Source organism: Canis lupus, chromosome 26, assembly GCF_011100685.1.
Source record: "Canis lupus familiaris isolate Mischka breed German Shepherd chromosome 26, alternate assembly UU_Cfam_GSD_1.0, whole genome shotgun sequence".
Taxonomy (NCBI): domain Eukaryota; kingdom Metazoa; phylum Chordata; class Mammalia; order Carnivora; family Canidae; genus Canis; species Canis lupus.
Window position 1 is genome coordinate 25625049 of NC_049247.1, and position 16323 is coordinate 25641371.

Genomic DNA, 16323 nt, shown 5'->3' on the forward strand with positions numbered 1-16323 from the left:
TTGACCATCTGCTAGTGCCCAGCCTGAGGACGAGGATGAGTACCCCTGGGGGCTACACTATAGTGGTGCTGGGTCCAGTGAGAGACCCAGATGATGAAGGGAGACATACACTTTGTTTCATCCACTGTGGATACAAATATCATGTGATTAATGACATCGCATGGCCAAACACCTGAGCCCAGAGCAGTATAAATGCAGACTGGCCATGGGGAGATGGGCATTGGGAAGGGTCTGGACTGATTTCCATCCCTGTGTGAGTCCTAACATTGAGTAAGTGTATGAGTGACTCAGGAGGAATTAGTTCACAAAAACCCAAATTTAGGTATTTTGTATTATAAAATGTCTGTTGAATCAGAACTATAGATGGAGGCTAAATACATTTCTTCAAGGACAAAAAAGAACATTAAAAAAATCCTCCTTTACAGCTAAGAAATGAAAAATGGAAAAATCCTCATTTTGTATTCTCTTAATATTTACTTTATTAGATGGCATTTCAGTGTAATGCAACTGTGTTGCATATTTAAAAAAGTAATGATAATGTGTTGAAAAAAAAAAAGGGACACCACCTTGGCTCAGCGGTTGAACTCCTGCCTTCCAGCCTGGGCTTGATCCTGGAGTCCTGGGATCAATTCCGATGTCGGGCTCCCTGCATGGAGCCTGTTTCTCCCTCTGCCTGTGTCCCTGCCTCTCTCTGTGTTTCTCTCTTGAATGAATAAATAAAAATTTTGAAATAAATAAATAAATAAATAAATAAATAAATAAATAAATAGTGATAATTATAAGCCTTTTTGGAAAAAATTATTCTTTCCTAATATCCTCATTTAAACTGTATCCTACCGGGATCCCTGGGTGGCGCACCGGTTTGGCGCCTGCCTTTGGCCCAGGGCGCTATCCTGGAGACCCAGGATTGAATCCCACATCGGGCTCCCGGTGCATGGAGCCTGCTTCTCCTCATGGGCTCAGAAAAGCTCAGCTTTAAAGGCAGGAGAGGAAGTGAGATGGGGAAAGAGTCAACACCACCATGGGAAGTGAAGCTCCCTGACCCCATTCTCCTGTTCAGTGGTTCATGAAATGAACCCCATTTCTCTCTCCCAGGGTGTGTCCTTCTCTCCAATGTGACCTTCCAAGACTGTGCTTCCTTGCTCCCTCTCTGTCTAAAATGTTGAGGAGTGGGGCTTCCTTTCCATTATACTTAAACAAATACATAGCCTCAGTCGATGGTTTTCCTTTTTTTGATCAACAGTTTTCAATATGGTCTATTAAACATAGAGCCTTGGTAGGGATCCCTGGGTGGCGCAGTGGTTTGGTGCCTGCCTTTGGCCCAGGTCGCGATCCTGGAGACCCGGGATCGAGTCCCACATCGGGCTCCCGGTGCATGGAGCCTGCTTCTCTCTCTGCCTCTCTCTCTCTCTCTCTCTCTGTGACTATCATAAAAAAAAAAATAAACATAGAGCCTTGGTAGATCTCATTTTATTCACTAATTTGATGATGAGGATCAAATTAATATTTTCATCATGTGGAGCTTGATAAAACTATAATTCTCCATTTTATAATTCTAAATCAGAAACCATTCTCATTGTTCATAGATGTATATTTAACAAGCATTCCAAGATACTCATATGCAAGTTAGTGTTAAGAAGCATCTGTTATTGTATTAATATGAAATTAGTTCTGAAAATATCCCCTTAAATGTAAAGAGAGTAACATCTTCTAACTTAATCATTCCCACATCCCACTAACAATCCAAGAACACTGAGAAACAGGTTCAAAATTGCAATCCATTTGTGGTCACAACAGCCTGCTTTGGAGCAGTGCATGCTGTGACATGAAGAAGTGAGGGACAACACGTGACCAGTAGATGTCAATGTGTTACTCAGCCTGGAGACTGTACGATTTGAGCATCATGGTTCCTGATGACCATGGGCTCTCAGGGAAATATCAAGAGACATAGGATAGCGTAATTATTATATGTCAGATGGCTCCTTCTAAATAATGTTGTGCAACACTTGACATTATACTTGGATGGTTTCTGTTTATTTTGCTTTAAAATACATTATATTTATTAAATATTACTAAAATAATCTCATTGTAATAAAATTAGTATTTTAGTTCTTTTTACATCAACAATGATATAGGGGGCACCTGGGTGGGACATTTGGTTAAGCATCTGTTTTCAGCTCAGATCATGATCTTGGTGTCCTGGGATTGAGCCCCACATCCAGCTCCCTGCTCAGCTGTGAGCCTGCTTCTCCCTTGACCTATGCCTGACTCTCCTCCTGATTGTGTGCACTCTCTAAAGTCAGAGATCACTCTGTCAAATACATAAATAAAATATTTAAAATAAAAAACAAAAGAAACAATGATATTAAAGGTAAATGAAAATTACAATCAAATAAAGTGGAGCCACGGACATAATTTATGCACTGTAGATTATGTTTAAGGAATGAGGAATCACTTTGTTTAACTCATACTCACCAGTACTTATACCAAGTTATTTGTTCATATCTGCTGCTGACATCCTTGCCACAAAGGTAACTCCAGGTTCAAAGGCTTTTCTAGAGAATCCCTTCAAACATTTAAGGAGGAAATAATGAGAATACTACAGAGAAGCAGGGAGGAATGAACAACTTTGAGTATACATTATAAAGCTTATTTTCCTCATTTAATATCCAGACTCAAATTTCAAAATAAAGGATATTAAAAATCCATAAGTTTCATGAAGACAGGAACAGAAATATAATGAAATATTTGCAAATGCAAAGTGACAGATTATCAAGAGTGGTCATTTTAGACATTTAATTTGTGTAACATTTAAAATCAATCAACTTGTCAGGTATCCTGCTCAGCAGAGAGCCTGCTTCACCCCTCCCGATCTGTCTCTCTCTTACTATCCCAATTCTCTCTCTTAAATAAATAGATAAATAAATAAATAAATAAATAAATAAATAAATAAATAAATAAATCTTTTATAAAGATATAAAAGAAAATCAGGGCAACCCGGGTGGCTCAGCGGTTTAGCACCGCCTTCAGCTCCAGGATCCTGGAGATCCTGGATTGAATCCCATGTCAGGCTCCCTGCATGGAGCCTGCTTCTCCCTCTGACTGTGTCTCTGCCTCTCTCTCTTTCTGTGTATCTCTCATGAATAAATAAATGAAATCTTAAAAACAGGAAAACAGTAAATGTAATACATTTTATAAGAGAATAAATTAAAAGATATGGCCATCTAAATAAATGCATCATGACTCATCTGAAACATTCATCCTAAAGTTGTCTGAGGGAAGAAGGTGATCATGGTCATATATCTTTTACCTCAGGTCCTTATGAGTCTAGATATTTTGTGACTATTTGCACATATACCAAAGTTGTTTGGGGCCCATTGAGAACATGATCTGCACGCCTATCCCAGGCATGTGGAAACAACGATAAAACTTCACATTTATATTCCAATTGAAGGAAAGCAAAGGGCATGAAACTACAAGTGAAAATAATTGGGTACACTTGATGGGATGAGCACTGGGTGTTATTGCTATATGTTGGCAAATTGAACTCCAATAAAAAGAAATTTAAAAGAAGAAAGAAAACAATTGGGTACAATATGAACAGAGTGTGAAGCAACAAATAACCTGAAAGGAATTGGAAAACACAAATGCACAGAAACCATGAATTTACGAGATATGTCTCACTTCCAAACCTAAAGAGCCTAATATTCACCAGTAAATGTTCCACCAGACAAAGCTGTTTGCTTTTCACAAATCACTCGGTCATATCTGATCCCGAACAGATTGTAACAGCATCATTTGAACTTTAAAATCATTGCTGACCTGCTTGGCAATAAGCCACGGAGCTTACTTCCTGGAAAGTATGCAACTCCAGCAATCCCTCATGATCCGCTACAAGCCCCTCAAACCAGCTCCACTGTCCTCTGATTGGTGATGCTTGACAGGATACATACTTTACTTTCACCTTGTGGTAACTTCTCTGGTGACACCTGAATGGGTCATTTGTGTACATGTTTGTCTTTTCCATACAGAAGCATCACTTCAGAGAATGAGGAAGCAGAGTAATTGTGTGCAGTGTGTACGAATCATGGTATCTAGAGATCAGGCATGGGACTGTCAATAGACATGGACCTGGTGAGCTGGTGAAAGCCCCTGGGATTCCAGGTCTTTGGTCCAAGGTGGGCTGGGTGCCTGTGACCAGTAAGGGGAGGTATGGGCCCGTGATCCCTACATAGCTGCTCAGAGAGGACCCTTCACTCTGTGTATTGGGCCCTGTGCTCCTTGTTGGTGCTCAGCAGCTGTGTCCTCTCAGGCCTGGAGGAGTCCCCTAAGCAGAAACTTGTATGTGGTCTCAGCAGGTGCATCCTCCAGGGCTCTCCCCAGAGGTGATGCAACTCCCAACCTCCACCGCGTGGTGTGAGCTGAACTCCAGCACCAGGACTCAGAGAAGGGCTGGGAAATCACTAGATGGACTTAATTTGCATGGATACCCCTCTTGTAGAAAAGAGTGGAGGACAAAAAAAGGTCTGGGGCAGCCCACCTGGTGTGGGGATGGTCATCATCACCTGTACTCCTGTCTCCTGATATACTTCTCTCAGTGCACAGGTACAGACAAACAGGCCTCACATGCCAGGTCTCAGTTCCTAGGCTCCATCAGTTCCTCTGGTTCAGATGCTGGGAAGCTTTACCTTGGTCTCTGATCCATTACCCATCAGTGTCTGTGTTTGCAGGTCCTTGTCCCAGCCTGTATAGACCCAGTCACCCTCCCTTTCTGCATCTTTGGAACAACAGTCAGACTCACCTGTACCCTGAGCAGTGGCTCCAGTGTTGGCAGCTACTACATATACTGGTTCCAGGAGAAGCCATGGAGCAATCCCCGGTATCTCCTGTACTACTCAGGCTCAGATGAGCACCAGGGCTCTGGGATCCCTAGCTGTTTCTCCTGATCCAAGGATGCCTCAGCCAAGGCAGAGCTCCCTCATCTCTGGGCTGCAGCCTGAGGACTATACTGACCTTCACTGTCTAATCAGAAACAATAATGCTTCTCACAGTGACACTGGCAATTTGGGACATGGGACAAAATCCTTCATCTGTTCAGATGCTTCTGAACTTTGAGTATACATTATAAAGCTTATTTTCCTCATTTATTATACCCAGATGCTTCTTCCATGAAAATTTATAACGTGTAAAATAAGTGGTATATCTAACATGTACTTAAAAGTACCACCTGGTTCATAATGAGCCTATTCTCAATTATCTCTTCAAGTTCTATATGTCCTCTGAAATAAGAAAACAATAATAAAACAAAACACTTCAATGTGGTAACAGTCATGCTAGCTGGGTTTCCAAATGTCATAAAACCAGAGTCTGTACTGCGAAGCTTTTTTCTCCTGAAATGAGGACAATGAGCCTTTCCTTGACTTTATCCCCCTCAGAGGTCCAGGACCATCTAAATAGGGGGTGCAGTCCTTCCCAGCATGGATTCAGCACCTCCAGGGCTCAGAACAGAGACTACACTTTCCGCACAGGCTCCAGTGCTCAGAAGTGACCAAGGCTCACTGTGTCTTAGGCCTGAACACTGGTATGTGGGATGTTGTGTGAGGACACAGGTCGTAGGCAATTCCATTCTCAGAGCTGGATGGGATCCCTCGCTCAGCACCTGAGGCTTGGGTTGTGCACTTGAGGAGAAGGGGGTCCGTAAAAGCAGGAATTTGGGGCCTATGGCCATGAACCCTTTTATGGGCTATGAGATTTGGGGGATGTTGCACCATTACTGGGAAAATGCTCAGCCTGCCTCAGTGAAGTTGGTTGATGTGGGTGCATGAATGAGCCTTTGCTATAGCTGCCACCAGGTTGATGGAGACTCCTGTGAGTGGGTGTCCTGAGCCCACAGGTACTGACTCTCTCTCCCTCTTCCCTTAGTCCCCATTGGAGCTTTTCCATAATCCAGGGCTGTAGGGGATGTGAATATCAAGAGTAAGAACTCTCCCATGTGTACATGTGTCACTGCCCTAAGGAATCTCTTGATGACCCCAGATCCAAGGTCATCTTCTCTTTCACAAGAGCAGTAGAAACACAGGGGTTACCATGGCAATGTTACCACAGCTCTCAGGCAGAGATCCTACATTGTGACCCAGAACAGCATTGAGAGACCAGCCAGGGATTCAAACCTAATTTTCCAGGCCCAGGTGTGTTGACAAAAACGTCTTTGACCACCTTGGGCTGCAGCCTGGGGAGAGATTGATCATCATTGCTATAGAGCTGCATACAATCAATATCACCCAGATAATTTCTGTTTCCCAGGGACATGTGATAACATCTACTCTTTACATCTTTTATTTTCTTCTATTTATTTATTCATGTGAGACACACAGTGAGAGAGGAGAGACACAGGCAGAGGGGGGAAGCAGGCTGCATGCAGAGAGACAAACATGTGCCTGGATTCCGGGTCTCCAGGGTCTCGCCCTGGGCTAAAGGTGGCGCTAAACCACTTGGGCTGCCCTACTATTCACCTCTTATTCCATCACTCTCCTGTCCCTGCCTTTAAGCAACACAGGCTCAGAATCTAGCTTTGAATGCTTTGTTACTCACTAGAAACAGAATTGTTTAAATTTAAATTCCAAACTTGTTTAAATTTAAAAGGTCAATGAAAATACCTCCTTTTGAAGATATTCATCTCCCAATGAAAAAATAGTTACATGGATTTCAGAAGCGATATGGCTCACATTATTGCCATGTTGGAATGAGAAGAAGGGCAGTTGTGCAACATGTGTGACCCAAGAGAACCAGTTGGCACACTGCCCAGCCCTGCCTGTCCACTGGTACCATCCTAGGGATTTAGTGAGAATTCCCTGAGTTCTTGTATTTGGTGATAATGATTTTCTCTCTTTTTTTTTCAGACTGGAACTTTGGGAGCTCCTGAATTCCAGGGTGCTGGGTCATGTTGTCCCAGTGAGAGATGTGAACAGACCCCTTATCAAAAATGTACACAGAGAACAATTGTACCTGTGTAAAGATTTCCCACATGATAAGTTACCGGGGGATTACACACCAAAACAGTGAGTTAGCACCAGACTCGCATCAGCATGGCTAAAATTAAATACCATGTCAGCATCAGATGGTGCCCAGGATATGGGGCAACAGGAACTCTCCTTCACTGCTGGGGGGAAGGCCAACTGTCCCAGCTGCTTGGGAACATACATGGGTAGTTTCTAAGAGAGCTAAATGAAATATTATTTATTTATTTATTTATTTATTTATTTATTTATTTATTTATTTTCATTGTTCTTTAATTTGCCAACATATAGCATAACACTCAGTGCTCATCCAGTCAAGTGCCCCCCTCAGTGCGCGTCAACCAGTCACCCCCACCACCTGCCCACATCCCTTTCCATGGCCCCTTGTTCTGTTCCAGGAGCCAGGATTCTCTCCTGTTCTGTCTCCCTTTCTGATATTTCCCACTGATTTTTTCTCATTTCCCCCTTTATCTTTTTCACTATTTTTTATATTCCCCAAATGAATGAGACCATACACTGTTTGTCCTTCGGTGATTAACTTATTTCACTCAGCATAATACCCTCCAGTTCCATCCATGTCGAAGCAAATGGTGGGTATTTGTCATTTCTAATGGCTGAGGAATATTCCAATGCATACATAGACCACATCTCCTTTATCCATTCATCTTTCGATGGACACCGAGGCTCCTTCCACAGTTTGGTTATTGTGGACATTGCTGCTATAAACATGAGGGAGCAGGTGTCCCAGAATTTCACTGCATCTGTATCTTTGGGGTAAATCCCCAGCAGTGCAATTGCTGGGTCATAGGGCAGGTCTATTTTTAAATCTTTGAGGAACCTCCACACAGTTTTCCAGAGTGGCTGCACCAGTTCCCATTCCTACCAACAGTGTAAGAGGGTTCCCTTTTTCTGCATCCTCTCCAACATTAGTGGTTTCCTGCCTTGTTAATTTTCCCCATTCTCACTGGTGTGAGGTGGTATCTCATCATGGTTTTGATTTGTATTTCCCTGATGGTCAGTGATGCGGAGCATTTTCTCATGTGCTTGTTGGTCATGTCTATGTCTTCCTCTGTCAGATTTCTCTTCATGTCTTTTTCCCATTTCATGATTGGATTGTTTGTCTCTTTAGTGTTGAGTTTACTAAGTTCTTTTTAGATCTTGGAAACTAGCCCTTTATCTGATACGTCATTTGCAAATATCTTCTCCCATTCTGTAGGTTGTTTTTTAGTTTTGTTGATTGTTTCTTTTGCTTTGCAGAAGCTTCTTATCTTGATGAAGTCCCAATAGTTCATTTTGCTTTTGTTTATCTTGCCTTCATGGATGTTTCTTTCAAGAAGGTACTGTGACCAAGTTCGTGGTGAATAACTTTTTTTTTCTGGAGGGGGAATTTTTTATTTTATTTTATTTTATTTTATTTTATTTTATTTTATTTTATTATTTTATTTTATTTTTTTAATTTATTTTTATTGGTGTTCAATTTACTAACATACAGAATAACCCCCAGTGCCCGTCACCCATTCACTCCCACCCCCCACCCTCCTCCCCTTCTACCACCCCTAGTTCGTTTCCCAGAGTTAGCAGTCTTTATGTTCTGTCTCCCTTTCTGATATTTCCCAGACATTTCTTCTCCCTTCCCTTATATTTCCTTTCACGATTATTTATATTCCCCAAATGAATGAGAACATATAATGTTTGTCCTTCTCCGATTGACTTACTTCACTCAGCATAATACCCTCCAGTTCCATCCATGATGAAGCAAATGGTGGGTATTTGTCATTTCTAATAGCTGAGTAATATTCCATTGTATACATCCATGAAGGCAAAAGAAACAAAGGCAAAAATGAACTATTGGGACTTCATCAAGATAAGAAGCTTTTGCACAGCAAAGTATACAGTCAACAAAACTAAAAGACAACCTACAGAATGGGAGAAGATATTTGCAAATGACATATCAGATAACGGGCTAGTTTCCAAGATCTATAAAGAACTTATTAAACTCAACACCAAAGAAACAAACAATACAATCATGAAATGAGAAAAGACGTGAAGACAAATCTCACAGAGGAAGACATAGACATGGTGAATAATTTTCTTAATGTATTGTTGTATCCTATTGGCTAATATCTTGTTGAGAATTTTTGCATCCATGTTCATCAGGGATATTGGTCTATAATTCTCCTTGTTGGTGGGGTCTTTGTCTGGTTTTGGAATTCAGGTGATGCTGGCCTCATAGAACGACTTTGGAAGTATTGCATCTATTTCTGTCTTTCCGAACAGCTTTAGTAGAATAGGTATGTTTTCTTCTTTAAACGTTTGATAGAATTCCCCTGGGAAACCATCTGGCCCTGGACTTTTGTGTCTTGGGAGGTTTTTTTTTTTTTAAATATATTGTTTTGATTTTTTTTTAATTTTTATTTATTTGTGATAGTCACAGAGAGAGAGAGAGAATGAGGCAGAGACACAGGCAGAGGGAGAAGCAGGCTCCATGCACCGGGAGCCCGACATGGGATTCGATCCCGGGTCTCCAGGATCGCGCCCTGGGCCAAAGGCAGGCGCCAAACCGCTGCGCCACCCAGGGATCCCATCTTGGGAGGTTTTTAATGACTGCTTCAATTTCCTCCCTGGTTCTCGGCCTGTTCACATTTTCTATTTCTTCCTGTTCCATTATTGGTAGTCTGTGGTTTTCTAGAAATGCATCCATTTCTTCTAGATTGCCTAATTTATTGGTATATAGCTGCTCACAATAACTTTTTTAAATTGTTTGTATTTCCTTGGTATTGGTGTGATCTCTCCTTTCTCATTCATGATTTTATTAATTTGAGTGTTTTCTCTCTTCTTTGTAATAAGCCTGACTAATGGTTTATCTATCTTATTAATTCTTTCAAAGAACCAACTCCTGGTTATGTTAATCCATTCCACAGTTCTGGTCTGTATTTCATTGAGTTCTGCTATAATCTTTATTAATTCTCCCCTTCTTCTGGATGTAGGATCTATCTGCTGTTATTTCTCCAGCTTCTTTAGGTTCAAGGTTAGCTTTTGTATTTGAGTTCTTTCCAGTTTTTGAATGGATGATTGTATTCCGTTGTATTTCCCCCTCAGGACTGCTTTTGCTGTATCCCAAAGATATTGAATGGTTGTATCTTCATTCTCATCAGTTTCCCTGAATGTTTTTAATTCTTCCCTAATTTCCTGGTTGACCCTTTCTTCTTGTAGCAGGATGGCCCTTAACCTCTACATGTTTGAAATCCTTTCAAACTTCTTGTGATTTTGTTCTAGTTTCAAAGCATTATGGTCTGAAAATATGCAGGGGACGTTCTCAATGTTTGGTATTGGTTAAGATCTGATTTATGACCTATTATGTGGTCTATTCTGGAGAACGTTCCATGTGCACTTGAGAAGAATGTGTATTCAGTTGCGTTTGGATGTAAAGTTCTGTAAATATCTGTGAAGTCCATCTGGTCCAGTGTATCATTTAAAGCTCTTGTTTCGGGGATCCCTGGGTGGCGCAGCGGTTTGGCGCCTGCCTTTGGCCCAGGGCGCGATCCTGGAGACCCGGGATCGAATCCCACATCGGGCTCCGGTGCATGGAGCCTGCTTCTCCCTCTGCCTGTGTCTCTGCCTCTCTCTGTGACTATCATGAATAAATAAATAAAATCTTTAAAAAAAAATAAAGCTCTTGTTTCTTTGGAGATGTTGTGCTTAGTAGATCTGTCGATAATAGCGTTGTGTTCAAGTCACCAAGTATAAGTGATTTATTATCTAAGTATGTCTTAACTTTGGTTATGAATTGATTGATATCCTTGGCTGCTCCCACATTCGGGCATAAATATTCATGATTGTTAGGTCCTCTTGTTGGATAGATTCTTTAAGTATGATATCGTGTCCCTCTTCATCTGTAACTACAGTCTTTGGGATAAACTTTAATTTATCTGCTATAAAGATGGCTACCCCTGCTTTCTTTTGAGGATCATTTGATTGGTAAATGGTTCTCCAACCTTTTATTTTTAGGCTGCAGGTGTCTTTATGTCTACAATGAGTGTCTTGTAGACAGAAAATAGATGGGTCTTGCTTTTTTATCCAGTCTGAAACCCTGCGCCTTTTGTCGGGGTCATTAAGCCCATTCACGTTCAGAGTTACTATTGAAAGGTATGAATTTAGTGTCATAATGATACCTATTCAGTCCCTGTTTTTGTGGACCATTTCCTTGAACTTCCTCTTTCTTTTTCAGTGTCCCCTTTAATATTTCTTACAGAGCTGGTTTGGTGGTCACATATTCTTTATATTTCTGCCATTTTGGAGGCTCTTTATCTCTCCTTCTAATCTGAATGAGAGCCTTGCTTGATATAGTATTCTTGGCTACATGTTCTTCTCATTTAGGACCCTGAATATATCCTGCCAGCCCTTTCTGGCCTGATAGGTCTCTGGAGATATCTCCTCTTAACCAGTACTTCTCCCCATAAAGGTTAGGGGTTTCTTGTCTCTTGCTTCTTTAAGGATTTTCCTGTTACCTTTGCAATTTGCAAGTTTCCCTATTGAATTTTGAGGTGTTGAATTTTGATTTTATTTTTATGATATTAGGGTGGAATCTTTCTATCTCCTGGATCTGAATGCCTGTTTCCCTCACAATATTAGGGAAGTTCTCAGATACGTTTTGTTCAAAGACACCTTCTGCTCCTCTATCCTTTTTGTTGCTCCCTGGATCCCCAATTAAACATAGATTTTTCTTTCTGAGGCTGTCGTTTATTTCACTTAACCTTTCCTCATGATCTTTTAATTGTTTTGTCTTTTTTTTTCTCAGCTTCCTTCCTTGCCATCAACTTGTCTTCTATGTCACTCACTCATTCTTCTATGTCATTAACCCTTGTCATTAGGACCCCCAGTTTGGATCGCATCTCATTTAATTGATTTTTAATTTCGGCCTGATTAGATCAAAATTCTGCAGTCATGTAGTCTCTTGAATCCTTTATGCTTTTTTTCCAGAGCCACCCATAGTTTTATAATTGTGCTTCTGAATTGGATTTCTGAAATTAAATTGTAATCCAAATTACAGAATTTTTATTACAATTTGATGTCAATAAGTCAATTGGAAAAGAACAAATATTATATGGTCTTATTCATTTGGGCAATATAAAACTCAGTGAAAGGGAATAAAGGGAAAGGCGAGACAATGAGTGAAAATATTAGCAAGGGTGACAAAACATGAGAGATGCCTAACTCTGGGAAATGAACAAGGGGTAGTGGAAGGGGATTTGGGAGGGAGTATGGGTGACTGGGTGATGGGCATTGAGGGGGCACTTGGCTGGATGAGCACTGGGTGTTATGCTATATGTTGGTAAATTGAACTGCAACAAATTTAAAAGGAACAAATTGTGATTCATCATATAGGAAGAGAAAAACCAAGAACCATATGATCCTCTCATTAGATGCAGAGAAAGCATTTGATAAAATACAGCATCTATTCCTAATCAAAACTCTTCAGAGTGTAGGGATAAAGGGAACATTCCTCAACATCTTAAAAGCCATCAATGAAAAGCCCACACCAAATATAATTCTCAATGGGGAAGCACTGAGAGCCTTTCCCCTAAGATCAGGAACAAGACAGGGATGTCCACTCTCACCACTGCTATTCAACATAGTACTGGAAGTCCTAGCCTCAGCAATCAGACAACAAAAAGACATTAAAGGCATTCAAATTGGCAAAGAAGAAGTCAAACTCTCCCTCTTCGCCGATGACATGATACTCTACATAGAAAACCCAAAAGCCTCCACCCCAAGATTGCTAGAACTCATACAGCAATTTGGTAGCGTGGCAGGATACAAAATGAATGCCCAGAAATCAATGGCATTTCTAGACACTAAATGAGACTGAAGAAAGAGAAATTAAGGAGTCAATCCCATTTACAATTGCACACAAAAGCATAAGGTACCTAGGAATAAACCTAACCAAAGATGTAAAGGATCTATACCCTAAAAACTATAGAACACTTCTGAAAGAAATTGAGGAAGACACAAAGAGATGGAAAAATATTCCATGCTCATGGATTGGCAAAATTAATATTGTGAAAGTGTCTATGTTACCCAGGGCAATTTACACATTTAATGCAATCCCTATCAAAATACCATGGACTTTCTTCAGAGAGTTAGAACAAATTATTTTAAGATTTGTGTGGAATCAGAAAAGACCCCGAATAGCCAGGGGAATTTTAAAATAGAAAACCATAGATGGGGGCATCACAATGCCAGATTTCAGGTTGTACTACAAAGCTGTGGTCATCAAAACAGTGTGGTACTCGCACAAAAACAAACACATTGATCAATGGAACAGAATAGAGAACCCAGAAGTGGACCCTGAACTTTATGGTTAACTAATATTCGATAAAGGAGGAAAGAGGGATCCCTGGGTGGCGCAGCGGTTTGACGCCTGCCTTTGGCACAGGGCGCGATCCTGGAGACCCGGGATCGAATCCCACATCAGGCTCCCGGTGCATGGAGCCTGCTTCTCCCTCTGCCTGTGTCTCTGCCTCTCTCTCTCTCTCTGTGACTATCATAAATAAATAAAAAAAATTAAAAAAAGGGAGGAAAGACTATCCACTGGAAGAAAGACAGTCTCTTCAATAGATGGAGCCTCAGTGTCCAACGAAAGATGAAGGGATAAAGAAGCTGTGGTTTATGTATACAATGGAATATTACTCAGCCATTAGAAATGACAAGTACCCACCATTTGCTTCAACGTGGATGGAACTGGAGGGTATTATGCTGAGTGAAGTAAGTCAGTCGGAGAAGAACAAACATTATATGTTCTCATTCATTTGGGGAATATAAATAATAGTGAAAGGGAATATAAGGGAAGGGAGAAGAAATGTGTGGGAAATAGCAGAAAGGGAGACAGAACGTAAAGACTGCTAACTCTGGGAAACGAACTACGGGTGGTGGAAGGGGAGAAGGGCGGGGGGTGGGAGTGAATAGGTGACAGGCACTGGGGGTTATTCTGTATGTTACTAAATTGAACACCAATAAAAAATAAATTAAAAAAAGAAATGTGTGGGAAATATCAGAAAGGGAGACAGAACATAAAGACTCCGAACTCTGGGAAATGAACTAGGGGTGCTGGTAGGGGGAGGAGGGCTGAGGGTGGGGGTGAATGTGTGACAGGCACTGAGGGGGCACTTGACAGGATGAGCACTGGGTATTATTCTGTATGGTGGCATATTGATCACCAATACAAAATAAATTTATTATTAAGAAAAACCCTATTATCATTGGGTAAAGTAAATGGCACATTTTTGTTTAACCTTCAGCATAACAACTGAAAGGCCAGTGACTCCCACATGAGATTCTAGAAAAATCTGAAGGACACATAGTGCCATGCTGGATGCCACTTGCCAGGGGACAGTTTACTGGCTTTTGTTAGTTACCCTGTTTGAATGTCCTGTAAGGGTTCTTCAGGACATCAGAATAAAATGAACATATATTCTAGGATTGAAAATGCTCCATGATTCAAAGATCACAGTTTGGTAAAAATTTGCAAGATATGTAATAGAGCACATCCTTAGATTCAGATAGACTTTGTGATATAAGAAAGTGATTTAATCATATAGATACAACATTTACTAGTGAATAATATCATCTTTTTTTCTCTAGAGTCATAGGTTTCTCTGAGTAAAGTGGGTGTTTGTGCATAACTGTGTCATATATTTCTTGTTGGGATTTTGTGCTAGGTTTTATCATTTGCTCCTTTTGTTATAGCCCCACCTTAATTTCTCATTGGGTATTTTCTATATCCTGGCAAGACCAGTATTTATTTTAAATTCCTACTCAGATATTTTGACTATTTGGTTATGCCTGAACAGAAATATGCATTTCCTCAAAGTCACATGCAAATATACCTGTATGAATTCAGAGAGTATCCCCAGATTTCATGTTGGAACTTTCTTTCTTTTAAGATTTCATTTATTTATAAAAGTCAGAGGGAGAGAGAGAGAGAGAGAGAGACAGAGAGAGAGAGGCAGAGACACAGACAGAGGGAGAAGCAGACTCCATGCAGGGATCCTGATGTGGGACTGGGTCCTGGGACTGCAAGATCACACCCTGAGCCGAAGCCAGACACTCATCTGCTGAGCCACCCAGGCATCCCTTGTTGGAACTTTCATAAGGAATCCAGGATCTTCAGTAAGAATCCAATGTCTTCAGAAAATAATGCAGTAGTAAAAATCTGTTTCTCCTAGGCATGCTTTCATTATCTCCCTTTGATTTTCTCAGATCCAGTTCAGGATTCTTTGCAACATTTAGTTCTGAAGTCTCCTTAAGCATCTCTCATTGTGACACTTTTTCAGACTTTTCTTGATTTGGTGACTTTGTCCACACTTTAGGAGATTATTCCTAACATCCCACAGTGCTAACTGCATGCACCTGTTACTTGAAAGCTCTATACTGGGATGTGTCCCTTCTCCCGCCATTTATTCATTTCTTCAAACAGTTAACAATAAGGAGCATAGACAGCTATTTTAGACTTTGAAATTCTGTCTGTGATCAAGGTGGTTGTTAACATACGGGCTATGGTTGTGTCCTCAGTCACACAAGAGTCAGATTTTATGGCATGAGATGTGGGTATGAGCCTGAATGTCTTGGCGCCATTTTCAGTAGAGATATCTTATGGTGAGATCTTAGAAATTACAGTCAAGACTACCCCTGGTTCCTGGCTGCTGAAACCATCATCAATTCTTTTTTTTTTTTAAAGATTTTATTTATTTATTCATGATAGTCACAGAGAGAGAGAGAGAGAGAGAGAGAGAGAGAGAGAGAGAGGCAGAGACACAGGCAGAGGGAGAAGCGGGCTCCATGCAGGGATCCCGATGTGGGATTCAATCCCGGGTCTCCAGGATCGCGCCCTGGGCCAAAGGCAGGCGCCAAACCGCTGCGCCACCCAGGGATCCCATCCATCATCAATTCTTAAGTGACAAGAGCAGGGGGAGCATCTTTGTTTGAATGAAGGGACTCTGTGTGGGCTCCTGGGTGGCTCCCTAGAGAGATGGGGCTGGTCCCTAGAGAGATCAAGCCCTGGTCTGAGGCTGGGAAAATACACCTCCGTAGCCTCATCCTTGAGAAAGAGGGAATGATATCCAAGAGGGTAGGCACATCCATTCCAGGAGCGTGATACATCCCAACTTCACAGGTAGAGAAGCTACTACACATAAGTCACTCCCAGATTTAGCCCTAGGTGTCTCTCTACCTGGCTGTTCACCTATCTCATTTATCAGGTCCTTTAATGGACTGGCAAACAGTAGAAAGAGTTTCTCAGAGTTCTGTG